The sequence below is a fragment of the Macaca fascicularis genome, chromosome 12 (assembly GCF_037993035.2).
Source record: "Macaca fascicularis isolate 582-1 chromosome 12, T2T-MFA8v1.1".
Taxonomy (NCBI): Eukaryota; Metazoa; Chordata; class Mammalia; order Primates; family Cercopithecidae; genus Macaca; species Macaca fascicularis.
The window spans coordinates 35121245-35128284 of record NC_088386.1 but is presented as its reverse complement, the minus strand read 5'-3'; the positions used below and the strand labels follow the sequence as shown (position 1 = coordinate 35128284).

General features: G+C 39.0%; 1 long non-coding RNA gene across 1 annotated transcript in view; it reads right to left on the bottom strand.

The window, feature by feature from the left end:
• Positions 1-6660: 6660 nt before the first annotated feature.
• The window catches only part of LOC135966423 (uncharacterized), a 184150-nt gene continuing 183770 nt past the window's right edge, over positions 6661-7040 (bottom strand). The window contains exon 3 of the long non-coding RNA XR_010579745.1: positions 6661-7023. This is a non-coding gene — a long non-coding RNA (uncharacterized lncRNA). The remainder of the gene's footprint in view (positions 7024-7040) is intronic.

The window sequence follows — 7040 nt, the reverse complement described above, 5'->3', positions numbered from 1 at the left end:
AAAATGTTACTATCAGAATTTAACAATAGTCTCTGACATGAATGGACATCTAGTGTACAGACCATCAAAGACTGAAAAACTGTTTCCCTTTTCTGTAGAAGAAAATATAATGAGAAACTAGGAAACACTTTGAAAATTTGAATCTATGTTCCCACATGAGGTAAGCTTAAGAGTGGAATTTTATTATAAATTTATCTTTTATATCTAATTTCTTGCTTCTTTATTGACTTAACAAGCATGTTAACCAAGGGTGATGAGATTAACATTGCAGTTGTAGAAGCAAATGACTAATGGTACATAACATGATATTAAGGAAATAACATGTATTTAGAAGCAGATCTGTGTGTTTATGTGGCAGTCTCTCATCTACTCATGGCCAGCCATACTGAACCTCAGTATTCTGATTTGTAAAATGGAAATTAAAAATAAGCATCTCATAGGTTGGTATGGTTGTGGTACTGGGCATCAGGTTGTGATCAAAAGAAATAGAATAAAGAAAGGCAAGTTGGAAACTGAATGGGGAATGTGCTTTGCTAAAAAGTTTGTATTATATTCCTTAGGCAATGGCAGGTGGCTAAAGCATTTGAAAAGACACTGGCATCTACATTTACTTTGAAATCCATGGCAGGTTGGCAGGTTAGAAAAGTAAATCAACATACTTCCAAAGCACCACATGATGCACTATAAAAACAAGCATATGCATATACATTAGATTACCCAGTATTGTTTTAAATATCTTTGTCACTGTTCTATTTTATTATGGGAATAGTGATTTTCAAACTTATTTTTCCCACAGAACCCTCTCTTTAGATGAAATCCTAGCCAGAAGCATAAACAAATAAAACAGATAAAAGCAGAATGAATCTGTTAAAGATGAGAGTAAATCAGAGGGCTTTTCAGCTGCAAAGTACCAAGTATTCTCTTCATCCTATGAATTTCCATAGTACTCATTGTCTATATCTCTCATCTCATGCCAAATTACACACTCCCTTGAATTTTACTTTAATGTAACTCTGTTGCTTCAACTAAATTGTGAGCTCTCTGTGACAGGGACCATAGCTTTAAAGCTTTACATCTCCCTCAACGCAGCCAACAATCCAACAATGTCTTTCATACAATAGCTGTTTCCTACTATGAACATGTTTCCAAATTAATTGAATATGGTGATGAACATATAGGGTTTCAAATAATTCAATTCACTTTTCTTGAATTTTAGGATGTATTCCCTCAGGGTCCTTAGATACAGACAGTTAAAACACACACACACACACACACACACACACACACACACACACAAAGTAATATGTGTCAGAAATATCAAAGTAATACATGTCAGAAAAACGACATGAGTATAAATTTATAAAATGAATCTCTCCAGAAAATAAAAAATGCATGAAATCATTTTTAATAATGTGTTACATATAATGTGGACACATACATTTTAAAACATATAACAGGTATTCCTTTTTTATTATGGCTCAGAATTCTGTATTTTTTACTTACTGAACTGGCTTACCTTTCACTCTGGGTAAAGCTGGCTTATTGTCAAATCCAACCAATTTATAGTTCTCTTAAGTGACAGGAATCTGGTACAATTGGCTTAGCACAAGTAATCAGAGGTTGAACTAGGAGGATGGTATTGAGTATGAAGAGAAGTAGAAGTTGCAAGAGATAGTTCTTCCTTGTTCTTAGCTCAATATTGAGCTAAACTTGTACTACACAAAAAATAGAGATGCACATATTCAGATGGAAAATTTCCAGGAGTTGTCACAGGCCTTTCTATGCATTCAACTTTGTGAAATACTGTCTTTTTGCCAAAAAACAAAACAAAACAAAACAAACAGAAATGTGTTTTTATTTCAATTGAAATAGATCTGATAAATAATAACTATTAGGAATATTATAAGGGTCAATTCTGAATTTTAAATAACTTCCCAAAGATAAATACCTATAGTCTGAATTTGAAGGTCACACCAAAATTTATATGTTGAAACCCAATACCCAATGTGATAGTATTAAGAAGTAGAGACTTTTGGGAAGTGATTGAGGCATGAATGTTCCATGTTCATAAATAGTATTAGTGCCCATATTAGAGAGGTTGGAGGGAGCTGCCTCCTCCCCTTCCACCATGTAAGAATGTAGCAACAAGTAGCCATCTATAAGGAACAAACCCTCACCAACACCAAATCTGCAAGTGCCTTGATCTTGGCCTTCCCAGCCTCCAGAACTGTGACAAATACATTTCTATTGTTTATAAATTGTCCAGTTAAGGTATTTTGTTATAGCAGCCTAAACAGGCTGAGAAATATACTATACATTAATAAATGTTTTATATATACATGTGTGTATGTATAACTCTAGCTTGCCTGTGCAAAAGTTGGTGAAGCAATAAAATATATGGAATATGCATTTAATTTATCTTACATGTTCTTTGTAAGTGGTATTGTGGAAGGCTTTCCAAACAATTCGACAGTTTAAGTTGGCAAATCTTTTGAAGTATGTTTTGAAAAGGTTCACTGGAGCCGGTCGCGGTGGCTCATGCCTGTAATCCGAGCACTTTGGGAGGCCAAGGGGCACACGAGGTCAGGAGATCAAGACCATCCTTGCTAACATGGTGAAACCCCGACTCTACTGAAAATACTAAAAAAAAATATTAGCCGGGCGTGGTGGCGGGTGCCTTAGTCCCAGCTACTCAGGAGGCTGAGGCAGGAGAATGGCGTGAACCCAGGAGGAGGAGGCAGAGCTTGCAGTGAGCCGAGATCGCACCACTGTACTCCAGCCTGGGCGACTGAGCAAGACTCCGTTTCAGGAAAAAAAAAGAAAAAAAAAAAAAAAAAAAGAAAAGGTTCACTGGAAGACTGATGGAAATTAAGATTATTGTAGCACACTTCATGTGTTGTTTATACAAGTTAGCATCTTATAGGTACTCTATTCCATTTAGAAATGCTAATCGTAGTCTCCAACCATAACAACTTCTCAAATGTTTTCAATATTTATATAAACATTCAATATCCTTTTTAGTGACAGGTAAAATATGTTTTCTTCAATAAGAGATTATAGTGACTTGTGCTGCTCCCTTCAATGGGCTTTAAAATAGATGCATTTTGGCCAAGCGCAGGGGCTCATGCCTGTAATCCCCGCACTTTGGGAGGCTGAGGTGGGAGGATCATGAGGTCAGGAGTTTGAGACCAGCCTGACCAACATGGTGGAACCCCCCCTGTCTACTAAAAATAACAAAAATTAGCCGGGCGTGGTGGCGGGTGCCTGCAGTCCCAGCTACTTAGGAGGTTGAGGCAGAATAATCCACTGAGCCTGGGAAGCAGACATTACAGTAAGTACAGATCATGGCACTGCACTCCAGCCTGCTTGACACAGCGAGACTGTGTCTCTAAATAAATAAATAAATAAATAAATTAATTAATTAATTAAATAAGTGCATTTCTTCAGTGAGCTTTGATCTTTAAAGGTAATGTATGTTATTTCCATTCTTTTGATTTTGCCTAAGTATTTTGATAAATAATTTAAAGTCAGAAAGCACATTTATTGCATTGTAATGAATCCTCCAGAAGTCCCTTTGTGCAGAACCTTTAGGGTAGACCGCCTAAAATATTTGGTCATTATTAAATGGAAAAGACATTAGCACCCTCTTTATTAAAATAGAAATAGGCCGGGCGCCGTGGCTCAAGCCTGTAATCCCAGCACTTTGGGAGGCCGAGGCGGGCGGATCACAAGGTCAGGAGATCGAGACCACAGTGAAACCCCGTCTCTACTAAAAATACAAAAAATTAGCCGGGCGCAGTGGCGGGCGCCTGTAGTCCCAGCTACTCGGGAGGCTGAGGCAGGAGAATGGCGGGAACCCGGGAGGCGGAGCTTGCAGTGAGCCGAGATCGCGCCACTGCACTCCAGCCTGGGCAACAGCGTGAGACTCCGTCTCAAAAAAATAAATAAATAAATAAATAAATAAAATAAAATAAAATAGAAATAAATATAGAGGCTTCTTTTTGGAATTAAACCATTCAAGAATATTACACAAGTTTCTTAAAAACATATAGCAATACCAAGTAAAACAAACCACACATATCTGTGACCACTGTGTGGTCATGTAAAGAACAATGTAATAACAACAATAAATAATGTTACTAACAATATTAATCATCATGAATTGGGCCTATGGTATATGCATTTAGAAACTAGCATAGTACAGTTTTGAGGAACCTGACAGCTTGGAATAAAATCATATCCCCATCACTTCTGAACTCTGTGAGACACAGCACCCTCATCCACAGTGGGTTTAATTATAATCTGTATTTTATAGGTTGGAGAGATGATAGAATGAGAAGTCTGCTCAGTAGGTATTCAATAAGTATTAGCTATTATTATAATTACTAAAATAATCTTTTTACCTTTACATCTACTATGCAAAATATGTATGTACTGTTATTAGCCACATTTTTTTATGTATGAAGGATAAAGCTGGTTATCAGAAAGTCACACCATTGATAATCAGCAAGTTAAATAATTGATACATTCATCCTTTCAACAATATTTATCAAGAGCTTATTTTATATCAGGCCTTGGGGAATATGGCAGTGAATAAAACCTAAAAAGTTCTTATCCTTCTAGAGTTCACATTTTAGTAAGAAAGATAGATGATAAACAGATAAATATGTAATGCCAGGGCCATTAGTGGTAATGAGAGACAGGACTAGCTGGATTTCCTAGGCCAACCAAGAATCCCTAAGCCTGACTGGGAAGGTGACCACATCCACCTCTAAACACTGGGCTTGCCACTTAGCCCACACCTGACCAATCAGAGAGCTCACTAAAATGCTAATTAGGCAAAAACAGGAGGTAAAGCAATAGCCAATCATCTATTGCCTGAGAGCACAGCGGGAGGGACAAGGATTGGGATATAAACCCAGTCATTCAAGCCTGCAACTGGCAACCCCCTTTGTGGGAGCTCTGTCTTCACTCTGTTTCACTCTATTAAATCTTGCAGCTGCACTCTTCCAGTCCATGTTTTGTTAAGGCTTGAGCTGAGCTTTCGCTGGCCATCCACCACTGCTGTTTGCTGCAGTTTGCAGACCTGCCGCTGACTTCCATCCCTCCGGATCCAGCAGGGTGTGCGCTGTTCTCCTGATCCAGCCAGGCGCTAAGTATTGCCACTCCCGATTGGGCTAAAGGCTTGCCATTGTTCCTGCACAGCGTCTAAGTGCCTTGGTTCCTCCTAATGGAGCTGAACACTAGACACTGGGTTCCACAGTTCTCTTCCATGATCCGTGGCTTCTAACAGAGCTGTAACACTCACTGCATGGCCCAAGATTCCATTCCTTGGAATCTGCGAGGCCAAGAACCCCAAGTCAGAGAACACGAGGTTTGCCACCATTTTGGAAGTGGCCTGCCGCCATTTGGAAGCAACCCGCCACCATCTTGGAAGTTCTGGGAGCAAGGAACCTCGGTAACAATAAGTGCTATCGCAAAAAATAGAGTCTGTGGATAAAGAATGATGGGGGAGAATGAAGTAGACAAGAACAGGGAACTGAGTTTAAAAGGGGGCTTGGTGACAACTGAGACGTGATCTGTGTCAAGGGACGACATAAATCATGGAGATGGAGAAAGCATGTCCCAAGCCAAGTGAACACAAGAGCAAAGCCCAGACTGAGGGTGGGCTCAGCGTGTGGAAAACCCAGGCTTCACATTGAAGTCTCTAAGTCTATAGCCTGAAGATGCCTGGATACAGGTTTGGAAAGGTATTCAAGATATATCTACAAAGTGAAAGAGCTCATTGTAGATGGTATAGATTATGCCATTTGTGCTGTAATGAGTTTTTTTACATCAAAATCTATATCTATGTTTCAATGCCATATCTATGTTTCTATGCCACTGCCTGCAAATAAATATTTTTGGACAGACAATTCAAACTATGTTATTGCCCTTGAAATTTCTGCCATCTCTGGCTTGAACTGCGGATTTCCTGCTGTTGCATGTGGCCCAGATGCTCACTGTCACTATTGCTCCTGGGCTGCTCCAGGTGATATCTCAGAACTCACTTGTACTTCTTTTCAAATTGTGACTGATCTCTGTCAGTCGGCTTTTCTCACAAATGTCACTCACCTCAGGCACTTGACAAATGCCTTTTAATGCTCTGGACAATCTGTGCTTAATTTTCTAGTGTTGATAGGAAGATGTCTCCTATCACTTTACGTTATGCTCCTTTCATTGGGGAACCATATCAGAGTTACTAGAGTTCCAAAGCTTAAGTACAAACTGTTCTTTTTGTTTCAAAGGCAGTTCTTTCATGCCAATAATATGAACATGCTCAACTGTTTGGTGGAATCAAGGATGTATTCAAATGACGGCCACCATAATATCCTCTTCCCTAAATTCACTCCAGTTGGTGAGTCCTGTTAGTTATACTTGTCTCTTTCTTCAAGTCCCAAGAGCCCTGAAGTCTTACCTACCATTTAGCTTCGGCTTCTGTCTCCCAAGTTTGCTGTACTTGCTTATATGTCTCTGAATCCCCAAATCTCCCAGCTTTTTTTTTTTTTCTTATCAAGGTCATAAACATAATTGAAATAATAGAATATGTACATATATATTATTACAGTGATTAGTGTATGAATTTGATCTCTTTGTGATCACTACCTTTCATAAATTTATTTCCCTTTAGCATCACCCACTGTATTTTCCTAAAGCCAGGTAAAAAATTCACAAAACCTTACAGCATGGGTTGAAGAACAGGAATACACTTTATTGAGGAACTCTGCAGCCAAGGTTTCATAAGAATAGAAACCACAGGCCTTTTGATTTTCGGTAGCATCACACGGTCCTCACACGAGGGTTTTCTCTAAGATGCGTAACGTATGTCTGCATTCCAAGGAAGAGACTCCATCATGACATTGCTCTCCCTTTTTTATAGAGCAATTGACAAATAATCAGATGACTGAGGTGCTAGACAGACTGGATAGCAGTACCAGTACTTCACAGGAGTTGTCTGGTATGAGATAATTGTGGCTCCTCATTCTGGGGGAAAAAAAGGC